Here is a 22977-nt window from a genome sequence, read left to right as displayed (position 1 = left end):
CAACATACTTGCATGGGGTACAGTGGGACATTCTAATGACAAAAATCACAGCGCATTTTTCTGCACGACATAGAAACCGTGTACTGAGCTTGAAAACGTTGGACTCAACAGTTACACAGTGTGTATCAAATATTAATGGTGAAAACAATAAAGATGGTAGAGGAAACTTAAGGAAGTTGTTTGAGATAAAAAGTTAATGGAAAGAAATTAACATTTATTTTTTATCAACACCAACAATTTACACCACAGTACGAAGTCGTTCACTAACTCAGCCACACTCCACAAATACGTATAAGACCCACCGCTCACATATCCGCAACGAAAGGGGCCATAATGCGCCGCGAAAGAAAATCCTTTTCCGATTCGGCAGCTGAACTCCTCCCGTGTGATATCCCGCTCAACAATGCCACACGACCTTACTTCACATTTCTTTTTTCTTTTTTTACGCCTTGTAACGACAGATTCAGCTTGTGTAATTACCACCTATCTCACTGTATGCTTTGCAACAGCACACAAAATTCTGTCAGACTCTCTCCGATATGTCCGTTTTTATTGTGTAATGCAACATTTAGCAGGAACCCTACCAACCAGATCCTATCTATTGAGGTTACATACGTCAACGAATTCATGTAACAAATCTCTCACGGAAAAAAAATCCGTAGAAGTGAAATACAGAGTCGGCGTTGGTCATGGAACAAGGCTTTCCACTCCAACCCAGTCACAAAGCAATATTCTGTTCGTGTGTTCGCAGACGTTAATATTTAACTAGTCTGAGACGCCGTCATGCTGAAATCACGTGATCTTTTACAGCTTTATCCAAAAATAATTGTTGCTGGTGAGTTGAGACGCGCGTGACTTATGGGTGTTAGTCAATAAATGACCCAAATCAGTACATGAGTCCGCGATCGTTGTAATTAGTTTCGTCAGTAAATGACATAAAATTAGTACATGAATCCGCGATCATTGTGAATTTTTTTCGTTAATAAATGACATGAAGTCAGTATATGAGACCGAGATCTTTGCAACTAGCTTGTACCACTAACGCATCAAACCCTATTCTGTAAAAAACTGTACTTCCAAGTATAAAACGCCATACGCCTCGAACTATGTGTCGCACAATTCGCTGGTACATTTAATAGTATATAAAAATACTGTGTATAAAATGTGTACCGAACAGAGTTAGCAGTAAAGAAATAATAAATTAAAATGTCATTAAAAGAGAGAGAGAGAGGGGGGGGGGAGAGAGAGAGAGAGAGAGAGAGAGAGAACCTTTACCCCTTTACGCATTTCGGATTAATTGATCATCAAAAACACGCTAGCAGAACAGTGATGCCCTTGCAGTTGGCTTGTTTGGTTTTTATACATGGTGGTCAGAAACAGTCTGAGAAGCTGGTAGCGGCGTTGCAGGGTAGGTTGTGCTAAGATATAACTTTTTAAAAAAATTCGATACTGCGCCGTTTCCGATTTAATTAGCATTGAAGTTAGCCAGTCACGTCGTTGCGGTGTTTTTCAGTGTTTTTCGACTGGTTGGTTGAAACCATGAAAACAGAAAAAACACGGGAAACCATTGGACGATAGAGGTTTCGATCCTTGCTACTGTAAAATGTCCAATTTTTGAATCACTCTCTTGTTAGGTTTGAGGAAATTCAATGAATAACAAATTTGGCAACACTGTCTCCTGCAGGCTGCTTGAATTTCCGTGAGCAGCTACCTTATTGGCTAACTGCAATGATATTGAAATCCGAAACTGTGTGACGTATCTAATTTTTTCCCTTAAGAATTATTTCTCGCGCAACCAAACCCACAACACCATCACAAGCTTCTCAGGCTCTTCCTGACCACTCTTTATACAATCCTGGAAATTGAAAAAAGAACACCGTGAATTCATTGTCCCAGGAAGGGGAAACTTGATTGACACACTCCTGGGGTTAGATACATCACATGATCACACTGACAGAACCACAGGCACATAGACACAGGCAACAGAGCATGCACAATGTCGGCACTAGTACAGTGTATATCCACATTTCGCAGCAATGCAGGCTGCTATTCTCCCATGGAGACGATCGTAGAGATGCTGGATGTAGTCCTGTGCAACGGCTTGCCATGCCATTTCCACCTGGCGCCTCAGTTGGACCAGCGTTCGTGCTGGACGTGCAGACCGCGTGAGACGACGCTTCATCCAGTCCCAAACATGCTCAATGGGGGACAGATCCGGAGATCTTGCTGGCCAGGGTAGCTGACTTACACCTTCTAGAGCACGTTGGGTGGCACGGGATACATGCGGACGTGCATTGTCCTGTTGGAACAGCAAGTTCCCTTGCCAGTCTAGGAATGGTAGAACGATGGGTTCGATGACGGTTTCGATGTACCGTGCACTATTCAGTGTCCCCTCGACGATCACCAGAGGTGTATGACCAGTGTAGGAGATCGCTCCCCACACCATGATGCCGGGTGTTGGCCCTGTGTGCCTCGGTCGTATGCAGTCCTGATTGTGGCGCTCACCTGCACGGTGCCAAACACGCATACGACCATCATTGGCACCAAGGCAGAAGCGACTCTCATCGCTGAAGACGACACGTCTCCATTCGTCCCTCCATTCACGCCTGTCGCGACACCACTGGAGGCGGGCTGCACGATGTTGGGGCGTGAGCGGAAGACGGCCTAATGGTGTGCGGGACCGTAGCCCAGCTTCATGGAGACGGTTGCGAATGGTCCTCGCCGATACCCCAGGAGCAACAGTGTCCCTAATTTGCTGGGAAGTGGCGGTGCGGTCCCCTACGGCACTGCGTAGGATCCTACGGTCTTGGCGTGCATCCGTGCGTCGCTGCGGTCCGGTCCCAGGTCGACTGGAGCGTGCACCTTCCGCCGACCACTGGCGACAACATCGATGTACTGTGGAGACCTCACGCCCCACGTGTTGAGCAATTCGGCGGTACGTCCACCCGGCCTCCCGCATGCCCACTATACGCCCTCGCTCAAAGTCCGTCAACTGCACATACGGTTCACGTCCACGCTGTCGCGGCATGCTACCAGTGTTAAAGACTGCGATGGAGCTCCGTATGCCACGGCAAACTGGCTGACACTGACGGCGGCGGTGCACAAATATTGCGCAGCTAGCGCCATTCGACGGCCAACACCGCGGTTCCTGGTGTGTCCGCTGTGCCGTGCGTGTGATCATTGCTTGTACAGCCCTCTCGCAGTGTCCGGAGCAAGTATGGTGGGTCTGACACACCGGTGCACAAATGCTGCGCAGCTAGCGCCATTTGACGGCCAACACCGCGGTTCCTGGTGTGTCCGCTGTGCCGTGCGTGTGATCATTGCTTGTACAGCCCTCTCGCAGTGTTCGGAGCAAGTATGGTGGGTCTGACACGCCGGTGTCAATGTGTTCTTTTTTCCATTTCCAGGAGTGTATATCCTCAGGCAGTTTGTAAGTGGTTCGCTACAGAGCCGGCTACTCAAGAGGCTAGTATTAAACGGAGAGTAGGTAAGTTACTCTCAGTACAATAATGTCGAAGAATGGCAAAATTAAATGGTGGAACTGTAATTCCCTCCCGCTTTTTCGAGAAATATAGCGAGTTACCTTAAAGAACTTCCTCTTTCCTCCATCGTAGCAGTATCGGAGAAGGGAACCTGCAACAGCTGTTTCAACTGGAAAGTGTTGCAGAATTAGGGACAGGAGCCACAGGCAAGAAACAGAGAGGTAGAAAGTCAGTTTTTGTATATACTGAACAATAAACAGAAATGAAACGCGAGGCAGGTTCTTCATAGTGGAACAGCGCCAATCTACTTTGACGGATTTTCCATAGTAATCGCTTGTCCTCCACTAGATTATAACGTTGTAGAAGAAGAATGCAGAAGACGAATAAAATGTTCGTCCGCTCCCTAGGGAGTTGTAATTGGTAAAATGAGCAGCAAACAGCTCCGTGAGAGGGGAGATTTTGGTTGAGCGTTAGAGCGAATGAGATTCGAATGCAAAGGGCGGCAGCTCTTACCAAAGTAGCTTCGGCCTGTGGTGTGCAGTCGATTTATAGAGTAGACCGCTTATGCATTTAGTTTCGGCGGTTGCGGTAGTCATGTGCACCCTTTCGCTATGCGGTTGGATGCCTACCATGATTACTCCATGCACGTCTGAGAAGAAGGTGATGAAAGCCAGAAGGTACTTCAGTAACACATCAGTAAGCCCATAATCCCAAGCAAAATTGATTTTATAGGGGAAATTTGATATTAAGCTTTCCAACTCTTTTGAAGTACAGTCAGTCGACTCGTAATTGTGGTCATAGGAGTCGTAATTTCCCCTTCTGTATGAATCTGTGATTGTACTTTGTGTCGGCTGAATAATTGGTGGTGGTGGTGGTTAGTGTTTAACGTCCCGTCGACAACGAGGTCATTAGAGACGGAGCGCAAGCTCGGGTTAGGGAAGGATTGGGAAGGAAATCGGCCGTGCCCTTTCAAAGGAACCATCCCGGCATTTGCCTGAAACGATTTAGGGAAATCACGGAAAACCTAAATCAGGATGGCCGGAGACGGGATTGAACCGTCGTCCTCCCGAATGCGAGTCCAGTATGCTAACCACTGCGCCACCACGCTCGGTGGCTGAATAATTCGGCAGTCTATCGTTGTAAGGGCTAGGCAAAATATTCTTTGAGGACTCTCCACTTATCTGTCAGTCTCGGAAGAGCCTCATGTTTATACACTGTACCTCGTCATATTCTCGTGTACAACCATACCGCGCATTACGTTTTCAGCGAGGCAGCCCGACTTACGTTAATTTTTTTTTTTTCAAATCCTTCACTAAACAGTTAACACTATTCCATGCTAGCGTTGTATATGGGTATTTGACGAGGTCTTTAACATAATACTGATATTGGATTAAGTCAAAACGAGTGAAAGCAAAACGTTCTAAAACGTAAAAAACGCAATAAAGACCACATGTTACACTAACTAGTATGGACTTTCATCCCTCCAGCTTCCGCAGTTGCAGCACCACCACAGTTGATAGAGGCTTCGCCAGTGAACAGTACAAAAGATGGAGAGTTCTACATTGCATTACTGGGGAAAGTGATTACTTTACATTAGTTAATGTGTTAAATATTTGACGTAAAACACGTAGAAATCGTCATGGTTGTAGATATTATAGTTTTTCAGGCATCTCACAGTTTATGACAGCATACCTCCTGCAATAATTTTGCAGGTACATTGAGTGGTATATGTGGATATTATCTTCAAATGTGTTACCTGTAGTCGTAGTAACATATAAACTTTTTACCCTTCATTATTTTGCGCGGGGGGGGGGGGGGGGATGGGGGGAGGTGGTTAGTGAGAAAAAGTTTCAGAAAGATTTGATATGTGTTCAGCTTGTTGTAAGCCGCTAAATGCTCTCAGTCTCGTATACTGGATGAATGTATAGTCTGGGTAATTTGGTCGCCGTGAGCTACAATGCCTCACGACATTTACACACTTCGTAGCTTCAGTACTTGACTAATTGTGTTAAATTTCTAACGTAAGATTATATTTCTTAATGAGTAGATTAGCACAGCAATATAAATTTTTAAATTCGTCTATGATTATATGAGACAACGAAAACCAAATTTTTGTTGCCTCTGGTAGCTGTTAGATAGGCAACCTGCAACTGGTATTGGTTGATCGTTTTAGCCGTTTAGTAATACTGATTCTTGCAGGTCGTCTGCAATACGGTGTCCTGATGCAGATGCCGTGTTTCAGTAGAACAATGCAAGGTATCATAGATTTTTCGATGCAAGCGGATGGCTGGATGAACACTGTTGTTAATTCACGGCCATGGTGAGATTAATAACAAACCGCCAGCAACGAAGAACGGCTACTTGTGAATACTCTGCCGGCCGGGGTGGCCATGCGGTTCTAGGCGTTAAAGTCTGGAACCTCGCGACCGCTACGGTCACAGGTTCGAATCCTGCCTCGGGCATGGATGTGTGTGATGTCTTAGGTTAGTTAGGTTGAAGTAGTTCTAAGTTCTAGGGGACTGATGACCTCAGAAGTTAAGTCCCATAGTGCTCAGAGCCTTTTTGTGAATACTCTAGTAGTAATGAGGGAAATCCATGAGGGCGACTGCTGTCCTATCCAGGGATGCAGAGAAGAGTTTCATTGTTACACTGCTCACTGAGTTACTGTTCGATGAAACCGTCTACGACGAGGTAGTTACGGACAAGCGTGTCTGCACTCCAGGCCAAATTTCGACTTTGCATCCCATCACCGCCTGCCAACCTCTTACAAATATATTGTGTTTAATTCTGATTACTACTTAGTCCTTTTTATAATTAGTCTTTTGAGTGGTTCGATGCGTGGAGTCACGAATGCGTCGGCAAGCCAATCTCTTCTTCACAGAATCTCAGAGTGGCGTTTGCACCCTATGTCCTGTTTCCAACCTCCGTTTTCCCCTGCAGTTTCTACCCTCTACAGCTCCATCTAGTGCTGTGAAGGTTATTCCCTGAAGTAGCACATGTCCTATCCTCCTGTTCCTCCTTCTTGACAGTGTTTTCCTTATTTTCGTTTTTTTCGCCAACTTGCCGCGCGGGTTAGGCACGCAGTCTTGGGCGCCTTGCCACGGTTCACGCGGCACTCCACATCAGACGTTCGAGTCCTCCCTCGGGCATGGGTGTGTGTATTGTCCTTAGCGTAAGCTAGTTTAAGTCAGATTAAGTAGAGTGTAAGCCTAGGGATCGATGACCTCAGCAGTTTGGTCCCACAGGAACTTTCCATCTCCCGCCACCCATCTGCCGACTTGCTTGTAGAAGGTACAGATTTGATTAATTCTATGGTACAATTAAAAACATGGAAAACACAGTCCAGAGTCGCATTGCTGTCGACAATAACGCAATTCCTTTTTCATTGTTTACTTGCCGATCAATGCAGACTCGTAATAAACAGCAAAAGAGAAAATATAATCCTTGTCTATACGTTCGTTACGTTGGCTCACTTGGCGTCATGAAAAACAAGCGTTTCCTTATCAATTAGGACTTAAGGATATTTTTCTCAACTCAGTGCTACTCTTTCATACATCCCTTCCCGCTCAAGTCCCCTCTAATCCTTCAACTTACTCGCCAGCTATAAAACTGCGCCCCTTTAGCCCCACCGCGTGCAGCAGATATCGGTAGTCCCATTGTCAGATGACGGTGAGCCTCCCTACACGATGCCAGCGCCTCTGGCTGCAAGAGGCGGAACAGTCGTGCCGCAGCGCCTCTCACACTAAACGCCGCGTCCACAACGGCCGCACCGCGCAAAACCATTAAGCTATGAACACACTGCTCCATTCTGCGCTACTCAGCGCGCAAGGCCTACGACATAAACAGGCCGTGGCGCGTTAAATATATGTAGCAGCCGTTACTGGCGGGGAGTGAATAGCTATTTCAGACGAGTGCAATAATCCGTGACTGCGAGTTTACATGCATGCAAGCTCTCGACAGTACACGACAAAGTTAAGACTTTTAGTGGGTACCTTCTCATTTACATATTGACTTTCCGAGGCCCCGGAAAGTGTGTCGGACAAGGCGATTGGGACGAACGAGATACAGGGGCCCTGCAACAAACTTCACACCGGTGGGCTCGAGGCCCACGGGAAAGGCCGTGTCGCTTACGTCACAGCACGCGACGCCGCAGCTCATACGAGTGCCAGCAGCCGTCTCCGGCGGGGAGCGAGTAACTATTTCAGACGAATGAAATTTTCACTCTACAGCGGAGTGTGCTCTGATGTGAAACTTGCTGGTAGATTGAAACTGTGTGCGGGACCGAGACTCGAACTCGGGACCTTTGCCTCTCGCGGGCAAGTGCTCTTCCAGGAGAGCTGTTCTGCAAGGTTCGCAGGAGAGCTTCTGTGAAGTTTGGAAGGTAGGAGACGAGGTACTGGCGGAATTTAAGCTGAGAGAACGGGGCGGGAGTTGTGCTTGGATAGCTCAGTTGGTAGAGCACTTGCCCGCGAAAGGCAAAGGTCCCGAGTTCGAGTCTCGGTCCGGCACACAGTTTTAATCTGCCAGGAAGTTTTATTTCAGACGAGTTTAATAATTCTTAATTGCGCGTTTAAACGCACCCAAATTCTGGATAGCACACGTCAAAATTAAGATCTTTAGTCCGTACCTTTTCAATTAAATATTGATTTCCCGTGGGATCTGCACGTAGCCGAGCGTTCCCGAAGTCTGGCGGACGAGCCTACTCGAGACCGACGAGAAGCACAGGCCGCGGCGCGTACGTCATGAAGGTAGGCCGAGCTCGCTCAACTCAGCAGACAAACGGCGTTTCTACACCTGTTAACTCGTAACTGGGTGAGTATGTACAAACGAGAATTGCATCTTCTACTGGAAGCCACTATGAGGGAGTCTTGCTGGTATTAGCCCTACAGTAATAAGAATTCCATAATTTCTTCCGGCTGTACTGCGGTATAATCAAATTGAAATCATGCCAAAATGGTTACCTGTAGCACAAGGCACCACATACTGTTTGACACGATTACTGTTAAGCAGAACAGATTAAATGCTAAAAGCAATCCATTATACTATTTATGTCGAGAATTTATCTTAAATTTTCTTGTATGAGTAGTAATCAGTGCGACTTCATAATAGCAGTCCTCGTTAGTACGCACACATCCATTTCCAAATTAACGTATTTAGAAACGCATTTCGTGTGCTGAGTTGAGCGTCGCTTCGCTCGCTCAGGCCTACCTTCGTGACGTACGTGCTGCGACCTGTATTTCTCGTGGGCCTGGACGCCTACTAGCATGACGTCGCAAGTTCGCTGCAGGGCCCGAATATCTCGCTCGCTACGAGTCGGCTTGTCCGCCACACTTCGTGAACGCTTGGCTCCCTGCAGGGCCCACAGAGAAACAGTATTTAATTGGAAAGGTACCAACTGAAGATCTTATTTTTGTCGTTTACTATCGAGAACTGGCATGCATTTAAAAAAGTGGTTCAAATGGCTCTGAGCACTATGGGACTTAACTTCTGAGGTCATCAGTCCCCTAGAACTTAGAACTACTTAAACCTAACTAACCTAAGGACATGCCCGCGGCAGGATTTGGACCTGCGACAGTAGCGGTCGCGCGGTTCCACACTGTAGCGCCTAGAACCGCTCGGCCACTCCGGCCGGCCATGCATCTAAGCACACAGTCAAGAATTGTTACACTCGTCTGAAATAGTTACTTGTTCGCATTCAGAGATGGCTGCTGGCACTCGTATGTCCTACGTTGTCACGTGCTGTGGCGTACGCGCCGCGGCCTGTCTTTCTCGTAGGCCTCGAGGCGACTAGTGTGACGTCACAAGTTCGTTTCGGACCCTGTGTTTCTCGTGGGTCCCGGCGGTACAGTGCTACATGGGGTGCCGGTCCGGTGTCGACGCGGCTGGCTGGACGACCAGTAATCACTTGCTGCGTGCTGTATGAAAAGCTCAGAATCTCGTCATGTCGGTACGCATTCAACGACCCTGCTTTTGTTCTGGATTGTCTAGTTTTCGCTGTTGGTATAGCGCAGCTTATGACGACTCCTGCTGTGTTTAAAGTTTTTCATATCGAGAGTGGGCAGAGAAGCACTTGCTGTAGTTGAGCCGAGGCACGCGTGCACGCTGGCGCCGCAGAGTTACGCCAACAGTTGTTGATCCTGGTGAACAGTACGGGCGACTCCTGCAGCTAGTGCGGCACCCAGCCCGGCCGCTATGCAGGGTACTGGTGGCTGGTATCCGGTGCTCAGCTCGCACGTGGAACTAGTCGCAGGGGATCCCCAGCCACGCGGGCCGCGGGCACGGCGGAAGTGAGGGCTCCGGGTGGGCGGCTATCGCGAAAATTAATGGAACAGGGGCGGCGTGGAGCGGCGGCCCCCACCAGCAGGTGAGAGCTGCGCTGCTGCGTACCGTTAGCGGCAGCGGCCGCCAGCCCGGGCCCGCGGAGTCTGCAGTGGGGACTGCGCTCGCCACCGACCATGCCGCAGCCTGCCGTCGCGACGCTGCTGCGCCGCCGCAGCCGCCGCCGGCGCCGCCCCGAGCGCCGCGACGCTGACGCCGACGCCGCCCCCGACGACGCGGGGCGCCGGGCCCGCGAGCGACGCCCGCCCGCCGGCCCATCCCGTAAGTGCCCGGGCGCGCCTCCACAGCCCTCGCGTGTGATGCCTGCGTTCCGTCACCCGACAGGTGTCTTATACCAGCATCGATCTGCCAGATTAAGTCCGTCGTGCGGCAACAATCTCATACATTATCTGCTCTAAAAAAAATTATGCCTTAAAGATGCGGTTTAATTTCAATAGTTCATACCTTCAGTTCCCGAGCACTAGCTTTATGAGTAATATACACGATTCATCCGAGACAAATCGAGTGATAACAATGGCCCACCATAGAAATCCCCGGCTATAGCAACAGGCGCAGCACATAAAGTCCTACTGGAGCGACCTGTCTGTGTATTCTAACCACTTCCCACGATAATACGATGGCATGCTGAAAAGTCATTTTTCGAATGTTTCATGTGAAACTCTTAAAACATATCAGCCGGCCGATGTGACAGAGCAGTTCTAGGCGCTTCAGTCTGGAACCGCGCAACCGCTATGGTAGCAGGGTCGAACCCTGCCTCGGCCGTGGATGAGTACGACGTCCTTAGGTTAGTTTGGTTTAAGTAGTTCTAAGTCTAGGGGACTGATGACCTCAGATGTTAGGTCCCATAGTGCTCAGAGCAATTTGAACCAAAACATATCAGTTAAAACAAACGTATCAACGTTCTACATCTTTATTCTAAATGTCTGGAGATTCGCTGCCATCTACCGCTAGACGGCTCGGAATTGCAGGGTGTAACATGACGTTGTGTAAAGCAACTATGTGAATGCGTGACAAACAGCGTGATGTAATCGAGTTTCGAATTTGAAGAGTTCGTCCACACTTGGAGCACCTTCTCGTGCTTCAGCATGACAATGCCAGACCACATCTGCAGCAATCCGACGCCTTAGGTTCATTGTCATCTATCATCCGCTATACAGTCCCACCTTGGCCCCACTCGATTTTCGACACTTTTCAAAACGTAAACATCTTCGAGGACTTCACTTTGATAATGACGAAGAGGTACAACCAGAGGTGAGGCTATGGCTGCGTCCACGAAGTCAAACATTCTGCAGTGACATTTCAACAAACAGCTCTCTCGTTGAGAGAATGGATTTCTCGCCGTAGTGACTATTTTAAGAAATAAGTACGTTGACGTGAAGGATAAAGATGTAGAATGTTAATAACGATTGTTTTTTTTAGAAATCTTTAAGAGTTTTCACATAAAAAATTTGAATACTCAATACTCCGTCGTGTAGGTTCCGCAGTTCCAACCATACAATAAAGTAAAAAATACTACTGGGTGTTAATTCAAGGAATAAATAATCATTCATACTTCATGTAATATTCATTAAATGAAAAGAAAGGCTGCACGTCTCTGTAAACTAATAAATAATCATCACAGGTCCCTCATATCTGTCATCCTGTAAAAGAATAGCCTTGAAATGCTGAACACAAAAATAGCCTCATATATACTGAAACCACAATTACAGTGGCTGCGTGTTGTATTATGTATCTATCTTTCTTTACCTGAGATTCAGTCAAGTTTATGTGCAGTATGTATTAGCCTGGCCTGGCGCTTGTGATCAGTTACGCCAGTCCAGGATGAACACGGTGCCATGACTTCGATTAACAAATTTAAATCAGTTCTTATTTCAGACCGGCGTGCTTTTGGCCCCTTGTTATAACGGCCTCACCGCACACAGCTTCTCCGTAAGGGCCCTCAATCGCCTGTTGATTGCAGCTGGGTGGCGTCTTCGTATTCAACATGTAACATATTTTCAAAACAATTAATAGATTTTCCCTCGCTGGCTATTTTAGTTCCATCGCTCACCAAACGTTATTAATGTTTCACCCTCGTGCTACCCCTTAGAAAGGGGATAGAAAAGCGCATGTAGGGCAAGTATGGATCGTTTTTTGCCTGCTCGTGACGGATTTAATGTGACTCACAAGGACAATGAAAGACACATATACTGTATTTTAAGAGCAAATGCCTGTCGACACTGTGTATTTAGATTTTTATTTCCTATCGAATTTTCAGCATAAAGTTTAACAAGTGTCACTGAAGCGTTACTGTGTGACTTCTTTTTTTACATTTTTTATTGCCTCTTCATTAGACCAGGTTGAGCTGTTGAAGAAACATGCTATTTTTATCCAAATATCCCAGAAGACAGAGAGAATTTCCACTTGCGGCATTTGTCTAGTAAACAAGGAAAACCTCCAAAAATATTAGAGTGGCGGTTCGGGACTATTTCATTCCTGGGACAATATTGTCTATTATCACAGACGAAAATTTAAAACGTGTGTGTGTGTGCGTATTTTGTGAGAATCTGCTTCCCTATTGGCCCACTGAGGGAAAATCGTCTACGTTATTTGATTTTCACTAGTCACATGTCAGAAATTTGGTGAATGAAAACATAGAAATCAGACATCCAATACGACCAAAGGACACCCATTTAACAGGAGTTTTATTCTACGAATATACTACATTGGAGAAATAATATGTCTGTCATGGACTATAAATTCTCACAACTTTAAGGGATAATTTAAATGATAAAGAAACGAAGTTGTTGTCTAAAAGAAAAAGAAAAAAAATGTAACGAGTTGATTTTAGAAGGGACAAATATAGGAGCATATAGTCGGTGGAATCCTCTAAGACAAAATTTCTTCAAAGGATCTGGAATTCTAGTATATTCGCAGTCTCTCCAGTAGTCAAGTAATTTGATCCAGTAACGTGGTGTCTGAAAATTTCTAAATTTCGTAGAATGTCCAGTTTGCAACTTGTCTACTGTACATGAGGGACCTTTATCTTGTTTCCATTTTGTTAACCCTGTGTGCAGTTTCCAGCAAATGTGGAGCTTCTGTTGAATTATTTCCTTGTTCAAGATGAAATATGAAAGGCGTCCATTAACCTTCAAAGTTTCCGCGACTTTGACCTGTATACAAATGATTGCAGTTTTGGCTGCTGATTTTATATACTACATATTGTGCTAGTTTCTCTGCTCTGTTAGGTTTGTTTAGATTCTGAATTATATTTTTGTTAGGATAGCTACTAATGTGTTCGTGGTGAATTCTTTGAAAATCTAGTCCGTTCGAGTGACCACTTTCTAGCTGTGTCGCATTAATTTAATCAGCACGATTGCAATTTAGAAGTTAAGGCGATTTTCAAGTGGAAGTTTTTCTGCCTACTTAGATGTCAAAAAATATGAACATTTATGAAATACGTACACGTTTCATATCACAGTCAAATGTGGATTAGGCAATAGAATTCGACAACATTTCTGCGTAATCATCGTAGAGTTCAGCAAATCAGGTTACAGCTCCTGACAGTAGGATGAATATGTTCGCAGCAGTATGTTCTGTCCACGCAGTTCTATCAATTGGCAGTGTGGTCTGAGTCAACCACGCCTGTATATAGACCCAGGCTGTAATGTGTACGGGGCGTGCGATAAACTGTTCCTGTCCCAGTCTAGCGTTGAAGTCGCCGATTTTTTTCTGAATAATTATTACTCCGTTTATGAGAATAAACTATCACGTTTTCGGGTACGGGTTAACCTTATAGCATACAGTATAAAAGTATTACCGGTTAGCGCATTACAGTGTAGTAATTTCGATTTCCTTGGATAAACATACATCTTCATTAAAACTTCTGTGTTTTCGTACTGATGCACCGTTCCTGCGAGACAGTGTAACAAAAGTTAGGTAACCGGGCACGGTGGTAAAGCATTAAGACTATAACAAAAGCGGTCTATACATGCGTTCTGAATTACAAGTTCACAGATGTACAGTCCAGAAAACGGTTTCATTTCAGTATTTACCATTATATTGACTTCTTATACTATGATCATTCTCAAAACTAACAATACAAAATTTTAATTTTAGTGTTCTTTACCTGAGGTGAACAACACTAAAATGAAAACATAGTAGTTTCAAGGAAAACATTAACCCCTGCGCGTGCTAAAAAGTAATGCCTCCGAATTGTTTATGTGAAAACTCTTGAAGCTCTTAAATGAAGCAAACGTTTTAAAGTCCCATATCTTTATTCTTCTTGGTCTACGTATTTATTTCTCAACATAGACACCCTGAAGACGAACACATTGCTCCCAGCGAGAGACCAGTTTGCTGATACCGTCACTGTTGAGTGTTTGAATTTGTTGACGTAACCACGACCTCACCTCTGCTTGCACGCTTAATCACTACCAATGTGAAGTTTTAGAAGGTGTTCTTTAAGTCTGGGAAACAGATGAAAATGGGATGGGACCAAGTCTGGACTGTATGGGGGATGATCGATGACAGAAAACCCAAGACGTCGGATTTTTGCAGATGTCGCGACGCTCGTAAGTGGTCTGGCATTTTAATGCTGAAGGAAAGGGTAATCCGTGTGTGGACGAACTATTCGAATTCGAAACTCGATTACAGCACGCTGTTTCTCAGGCATCAACATAGTTACGTTACACACCGCCATGTTAAACGCCAAATTTCGGAACTCTCTAGCGGCAGAGGACCCCAAATATGTAGACATGAAGAATAAAGATGTAGAATGTTATCAACGTTTGTTTTATTTAAAAAGCTTCAAGAATTATCACATAAAAATTCTGATGCATTAATTTTGGGCACGCCCTCGTAGTAGCTGATTATTTTTAGATTTTATTTTTTAAAAGAAAAGGATGGTTCGGTGTAGATCTTCTAATGAACAGATGTGGAACTCATCACTAATGTCAGTCCCGTAAAACTGCAGCTTTCATCACTGTAGCTAACGTGATGGAATAGCGGAGAGAGCCGTATCACAGTTGAGAAGGGAGACAAAACAGCAGCAGCTGTCTGACTGTATTCAGACAGACTCTTAGTTAGGTCCAACCGCTGGACTGGAAAATATTACTCAGCTACCAGTCAATGAACCGCATCCATCTGGGTCTTAACAACTGACGCCAAAAATCTATAAAAACAAAACAGAATAACAGTTTTAACGTCAATAGGCAAAAAGTCACACAAAAGCACCACACTCCAAGTTCTGCGGAAATAAATGTAGCGTCCTGGTTTCAAGTCCAAAACTTTTACCAAACATCAGTGGGCTCCGCGCTTTGATAAGAAGCCACCTCGTAACCACCACGTGAACGATAGTATTCTGAAATATTCGTCTAGACAACTGGAAAATGTCTATGAACAGAATTCCATGCCCCCGCGTGGGAACGCATATTGGACTTCTGGTAGGCGTAGTTTGTTGATCACGAAGTATCAGTAACTCCTAAATCCATAAATGTTAAGCACTTTTATACAGAATACCGATGAATTATCAATTACACACATAAGGGCTGCCAAGTGACTGCTCGATTTAGATCTCGGAGAAGCTCCACAGAATCTTTCTTCGATTCAAATTTTTCAGCCAGTCAGTCTCAGGATCGTTTCCTGCTCACATCAATAGCATTCATTCGCAAAATGCCCCTTTCTGCCAGGACATTTCTCTGCATTATTTCTAGCGGATGCTTGAAAACGGCTCTTGCATGGGAAAGCCACTAGACATTAAGCCAGGTCAGTAGGCTCCAACCACAAACCACATAAACGGTTTACGGAAATACCGACCCATCATCTCCACGCTGAACGAAGACTCTGTTCCGCTGGAGGCCGGGAACCAGTTCTGTAATCCCCAACAGCCAAGAGGACAACCGGACTACACGGTAAAAAGCGATATGTTATACAGGTTGTGCTAACACAGTACATCGAGTACACGCAAGAAAGAGTGGAGAGAAAGGTCACAGTGTTGTTTGACTGGAGAGAAAAGTAACAAAAATGTTGGAAAATCCCTGCTGCTGGAAACTCGAAGAGAGGCGTCGCACATCTTACATGAATCTGTAAAATTTCAAAAACCGCCTTTCACGGCTGAAATTACAAATAGTCTTCAGCAGCTACGTACACTATCTGATCAAAAGTGTCCGGACATCCCTATGTAGTGCGGAATCGAGCAGTAGGCCTACATATCACGGGAGGCGCGCCAGTGCAAAAGGAAGTGGGGAGTACTTTCTTGTCAGTAGAGAATCAGTAAAAGCAGTATGTGTCGGCCAGGTGAAGTATTCATTTTGAAGATGGGCTAGTCATTGGATGTTACCTGAGTAAGAAATCCGTCAGGAACATTTGAAACGCTAAATGCTAAAGGCTATGAATACATTTTACAGGATTGTGTACTGTACCAGTACGACGATGCACCCAGCCATAAAACAGCATCTGCCAGCTAGTGCTTTGTGGACAGTGACACGTCGATTTCGTTCCTAATCCCAGCGTCCAACATCGTTTCGGCTCTTAAGGAAGAGTAGGCTGCCACTCCGTCACAAACATTCAGCAGCAGAATTCAAGTCGTCCTAATGGTGAAGGGTGGACACATCCCATATTAATGTCCGCTAGTAAAGCGTCCAAATACAGGGCGCGCATGAAATGTGTTACCAATTGTTTCTTTCACAATTTACGACGCACATTAGATATCCAGCTGGGATCTCTACAGCAGCACCAGCAGAGCTTGGAAAAACAAATGAGTTACGAAATGACGTGTAATTCTCGATACTGCCGCTAGGAGACTAGTAAGCAGCAATGGCTGCCAATGGAAGACTGACGACACAGCAACGATCGGAAATTCTGTTACTTTTTCATAAAACGAAAAGCCTTGTTGTCACTCAAAGGCGTTTTTGACAACAGTTTAACACACGATGGCTCCCTTGCAAGAAATCCATCCACAGGTTGTACGATAAATTTGTACAGGAGGGAACAGTATTGGAAGCGAAGCGGCCTCGGCCTAAGCCTGTTTGTTCGCCGGAGAATATTGAAGCGTTACGAGTTGCTGTACTGAGAAGTCCCGGGAAGTCGTGTAGAAAGGCAGTTGTGCAACTTGGAATATCCAGACGCTCCGTTCAACGCATTCTTTAAACTGACCTCCATATGTACCTATACAAGATGACCTGTGCACAGAAGCGCACTGAATAACACAAGCAGCAGAGACTACTGTTTGCTCAGTGGGATGAGGATAGGAAAGAAACTCTCAGCGTCATTTGGTTTTCAGACGAGGCGCATTTTTATTTAGACGGTATGGTTAACAAACAAAATGTACGCTTTTGGGCCACTGAAAACCCACAAGTGCTTCATGAACGACAACATTATGCTCCGAGGATTACAGCGTGTAATCACGGACTTATAGGACCCTTTTTCTCTGAAGAAAATGTGAACAGCGAGCGTTATTTGAGCATACTTCGCAATAGCTTCATTCAACATCTTCTTGCTACTGCCTTTCCCTTCAACACGTAGTGGTTCAGGCAAGATGGAGCAAGGCCACGTACTGCAAACACTGTGTTGTAGTTTTTACGCGAGCATGTCGACATGCGGATCATTTCACTCGGGTTTCCAGGTCGCTTCAATGGCGGACGAAATTGGCTACCCAATAGTTCAGACCTCAATCCATGTGACTTTTTTCTTTGGGGGTACCTAAAGGAAAAAATTTTCTCGAAACGTCCACGTGATTTAATAGAGCTCAGAATACTTATTCTTCAAGCTTGCAGTGAAATTACAGAAGACATGTGCCGTAGGGTAATCACTAGCTTCAGTGTTCGTTTGAAGGAAGTTAGGAAACGAAATGGTGGACATATTGAGCATGTGCTAAGTTAGAACCAGATTCTATTGACAATAAAGTTTATATTCAAAAACAAAATGGTAACACATTTCGTACGCCACCCTGTACATTTGGTCAGATTGTGTATTTCGCTCTGTACCGCTATAAGGATCTGTTTTCTACGACAATTGTACTGATGTTATTGCCCATGAATTTAACAAAGCATATATGTTGCAATAACGCATACACCAACTCATGCGTCTGCGCGTCCTTCTGCCGACCACTTCAATTCTGAATTTGTTTACCACAAGATATCGACCACGTCAGGGGAAACAGCGGAAAACGTTGCGTCTTTCTTCATCACAACAACGCCAATTAACTAACAACGCATAAAACAACAGATTTTTTTACGGAGTAAAACTTAATTAACGTCTTATTGCCAGTCTTCGCTTGATTTATCGCCTCACGTGTTCCTTTTTTCCCTTGCGTCAAACAAAAAAACGTGTTTTGAGAGATTTCCATCTCTTCAAGAAAACATGGGATACTTTCAAAATCTTGCTTTTAGCGTACCAACATCAGAGCGGAATGAAATGTCTCAAGAAGTGGTATAAAAGCATGGAAAAGAGTGCAAATTTTAAGGGGATCGTCAGGTAGTATCGGACAGAGATCTGTATCGGACAAGAACTGTTTATCAACAGCACCTAAAGTATCACATAAGGGTGAACCATGGAAGAACAAGAACACCCGCACGATTTTGAGACGAAACAACAGTGCGGAGTGGACACAAATTGTTTGTTTCTAAAGAGTTCTTCGGTACACGAATTTAACTGTCGAGAGTTGTGCTTTGTCTGCAGTTAAGTAACACTATATTTTTATTATATCTTTAGACACAACAGATATCATTCTCTGTGTCTAGCCCAAGTCATAACGATGGAAATGTTAAAATATCACAAAAGTACATTCGAGTTGTATCGGACAAGGCAATTCGGGTTGCATCGGAAAAAACAGGTACCATAAAACATAAAATTTTCATCTTTCTTTCGTTAACAGGTAGATATGGAGGACTCGCGACACAAATAAGAATGAAAATAACATGAAGGAAGCCGTAGAAAATGTCACACTTCTTGAAATGTCACTCATGGAAGTGATTAAGATATATTGTTCCAAGAAGTTCGCTAGCTGATAGACTTAAAGCATTACAGGATAGGAAACAGGTGGCCGTGAAATCTGTTTTAGGACAGAACAACTTTTGCCAAGAACTTTCAGTGACTGACAGGAAACTTAGTATGACGAATGAAACCTCCGAAGAGTGTGGGTTCAATGCCACGTTTGTTAATGGTAGTATCATACAAAGGCGAACAGTCGTTTCTGTACGTGTGATGAATGTTTCACTAAATGTTAAACTAATATTTTGATTTAGACCTTTTCTTTTCAAAGCTCCAACTTAATAATTTTAATATGAATTTTTGCTTATTTGTGTCAACTTTCTCCCGCCGTGGAAACTGATCGCTAGAATGTGAAACTTGAACTTAATTTTCTTTAATGTTTATAAACATTTACGATCCAATTAAAATTTTTTTGTAATAAAAATGGCTTCTGTACGCGTTAAAATTCCACGTGCGATACAACCCTCCAAAAACTGAAACGACTACTACGCAAAGGATGGAAAAGTATTTAAAAAAAGCAAAGAAAATATGTTGTTATGTTACTGAGTTATATAATTCTGTTAAGTAAAGTATCGTAGTACTGGATAGTGTGGCGAATGTTCCAATAAAACCAGCGGAAAGTATTTATTTTTTTATTTATTTATGCATTTATTTTACCTGGCAAGATTAGGGCCTTCAGGCCCTCTCTTACACCTAACCAGGCATACTCAGATTGAACGAGTTACAGTTTCTACATAACATTAAGGACATATAACGTATTATGCACTATTGATGTTAAAGAAAAAAATAGAGATTATAAAAGTAGTACAATGATAATTATAACAATAAAAATAATTATAGCAATCAAGAATAATAATGATAATAATAATAATAATAATAATAATAATAATAATAATAGTGACTATGTATATGAAAGTAAACATACTTTTCTTTTGTGAATGTCAGTTCCATTGTTAGTTGGGAATTTTCTCATCATATTCTTGCAACTTGTGAGATATTCTCATCGAGCAGAGACATAAGACGATAGAATGGGGTGAAAGAGATATATAAGAGGTAGATAGGTTAGAGGAAGAGTATTGTCATTTCGAAAAAATATACGTGTCCGATTCCACCCTGTCTGCTCCTAACAATGAAGCAATTAATACAAAGAACTTTTCCATTGTTCTTGTGAAATATTACGTCAGTTCTCGGAGTAAGTTAACAAGAAAACAGAAACGCTCTAGCAAAATTTTTGTCACTATTTCGCAGTTTTTTCATGAGTAACTTATGAATGAAGCAATTAATACAAAGAATTTTTCCATTTCTCTTGTGAAAAATTATGCCTGTTCTCGGAGTAAGTTAACAGAAAACTAGAAATGCTCTAACAAAATTTTTATCTCTATTTCGCAGTATTTCATGAGTAACTGATGAATAGCAAATCACTGCAGTCGCCCATTCTCGTCCCAATTGCACATCCAACCTGTACGCGGTGTCCGTTGGACGAGAGGGAGTCACGAGACGGTAGAATCCGATTGTTCCGAGCCGCCGCTCCTGTCCCAGATTGCCGACAGGAAGACCGAAGCTCGAATCCGGGTTGGGTCGGTCGTTGCCCCCTGACGCTGACGCAGACCATGGAAACTGGGAAAGTTATCGAGCCGCCGCGGAGGCACGGCGTTGGCGGCGGATCGCGTGCTGGCAGAAAAAGGAAAGGTAAAAAAGAAATAAAATGGACCTCGTGTTCCTCGATCGCGGACAGATCTGGTTTCGTCGTGCCCATCCGGTTCTGACTTAATGGCGTGGTGTATTACGGACGGGAGCGATTAAATGGGCGAGTAAGTGGGCTCGCTCGCCACGGAGTTGGTGCAGCATGTTGGCCTACGAGAGGACGAGACGAGCTCGCGTATTACAGTTATTACAGGAGTCCGCCGCCCGAGGGTGCAGACAGATTTTACGACCAGCTACAATGAGCGGCCATGCTGGCGCGCCGCCGGCTCCTCTAAAGTGGCCGTGTATTCAGGGACACAATTGAATCCACAGACTGCTGTAACCAGTCATGTTCTGTTACGAGGGGCGTCAAATTAATAAGTTTCCTTGTTACTGGCCATTAAAATTGCTACTCCACGAAGATGACGTGCTACAGTCGCGAAATTTAACCGACAGGAAGAAGATGCTGTGATATGCAAATGATTAGCTTTTCAGAGCATTCACATAAGGTTGGCGCCGGTGGCGACACCTACAACATGTTGACATGAGCAAAGTTTCCAACCGATTTCTCATGCACAAACAGCAGTTCACCGGCGTTGCCTGGTGAAACGTTGTTCTGATGCCTCGTGTAAGGAGGAGAAATGCGTACCAACACGTTTCCGACTTTGATAAACGTCGGATTGTACCCTACCGCGATTGCGGTTTATCGTATCGCGACATTGCTGCTCGCGTTGGTCGAGATCCAATGACTGTTAGCAGAATATGGAATCGGTGGGTTCAGGAGAGTAATACGGAACGCCGTTCTGGATCACAACGGCCTCGTATCACTAGCAGTCGAGATGATAGGCATCTTATCCGCATGGCTGTAACGCATCGCGCACCCACGTCTCGATCCCCGGGTCAACAGATGGGGACGTTTGCAAGACAGCAACCATATGCACGAACAGTTCGACGACGTTTGCAGCAGCATGGACTATCAGCTCGGAAACCATGGCTGCGGTTACCCTTGCCGCTGCACCACAGACAGGAGCGCCTGCGATGGTGTACTCAACGACGAACCTGGGTGCACGAATGGCAAAACTCATATTTTCGGATGATTCCAGGTTCTGTTTACAGCATCACGATGGTCGCATCCGTGTTTTGCGACATCGCGTTGAACGCACATTGGAAGCATGTATTCGTCATCGCCATACTGGCGTATCACCCGGCGTGATGGTATGGGGTGCCATTGGTTGCACGCCTCGGTCACCTGTTTTTCGCATTGACGGCACATTGAACAGTGGACGTTACATATAGATGTGTTACGACCCGTGGCTCTACCCTCGATTCGATCCCAGTGAAAGCCTACATTTCAGCACGATAATGCACGACCGCATGTTGCAAGTCCTCTACGGGCCTTTCTGGATACAGAAAATGTTCGACTGCTGGCCGAGTAACTGACTCGTCACAATACGCCAGTCACTACTCTTGATGAAATGTGGTATTGTGTATATCCATGCAGCTTCAACACAATACCACATTTCATCAAGAGTAGTGACTGGCGTATTGTGACGAGCCAGTTGCTCGGCCAGCAGTCGAACATTTTCTGTATCCAGAAAGGCCCGTAGAGGACCTGCAACATGCGATCGTGCATTATCCTGCTGAAATGTAGGCTTTCACGGGGATCGAATGGAGGGTAGAGCCACGGGTCGTAACACACACACACACACACACACATATATATATATATATATATATATATATATATATATATATATATATATATATATATATATATATATATTTTACAAACAGTTTATCACGTCAAGATAATTAGGTTCAGATTGCACATTGCTTTTGCTATTCTTGTACACAGGCGCCATGTTTTTCTAAGCATGTATGGTAACGTGACACAAGTTTTTCTAAGCCAACGTTGTACCTGGTCGGGTCCTGTGCTCGTAACTAGCTGTCCACTATTAATGTGACTTCATAATAGGTGTTGAAGTGCTTACCCCCAAGATAACCGTTCTGTTGGGGAACATGTGAAAATCAAAGGGTGCAAGCTCTGACGAATACGGAGGATGCGGGAAGACTTCCCAGTTGAATCTTCCGAGCTCCGCCTATATCATTTGAACTGTGTGAGTCCGAGCATTGCCATTAAGGCAAATAAATTTTGGCCCGGACGTTTTCTTTTGATGGCAACTCGCAAATTCATCAAGGCACGACAGTTCGTCTCTGCATTCATTGTGCTGAGAGTCAGGTAGTGAATGAGCAAACCGCCCTGACAGTCCCAAAAGTTGGTCGGCGTAACTTTCCCTTCCGAACGTGTGACCTATGCCTTCTTTGAGGCCGGCCGGAGTGGTCGAGCGGTTCTAGAAGCTACAGTCTGGAACCGCGCGACCGATACTGTCGCAGGTTCGAGTCCTGCCTCGGGCATGGATGTGTGTGATGCCCTTAGGTTAGTTAGGTTTAAGTAGTTCTAAGTTCTAGGGGACTTATTACCTCAGCAGTTAAGCCCGATAGT

The 22977-nt window shown here is 44.8% G+C and overlaps 1 protein-coding gene and 1 non-coding gene across 4 annotated transcripts in view; both read left to right on the top strand.

Moving 5' to 3' along the window:
• Positions 1-22977, top strand: part of LOC126336758 (long-chain-fatty-acid--CoA ligase 1) — a 603077-nt gene that overhangs the window by 213193 nt on the left and 366907 nt on the right. The window contains exon 1 of one of the 3 annotated variants that reach the window (XM_050000763.1): positions 10000-10082. The exons of the other annotated variants lie outside the window; for them this stretch is intronic. The gene's annotated coding sequence lies outside the window, so the exon portion shown is untranslated. Of the gene's footprint in view, positions 1-9999; positions 10083-22977 lie in introns of those variants that run through there. 3 annotated transcript variants of the gene reach the window in all.
• Positions 7917-7991, top strand: Trnas-cga (transfer RNA serine (anticodon CGA)). Its single transcript has one exon. It is a non-coding gene; the product is annotated as a tRNA-Ser (tRNA).

The sequence above is a fragment of the Schistocerca gregaria genome, chromosome 2 (assembly GCF_023897955.1).
Source record: "Schistocerca gregaria isolate iqSchGreg1 chromosome 2, iqSchGreg1.2, whole genome shotgun sequence".
NCBI lineage: Eukaryota > Metazoa > Arthropoda > Insecta > Orthoptera > Acrididae > Schistocerca > Schistocerca gregaria.
This window is presented reverse-complemented; position numbering and strand designations above follow the sequence as displayed.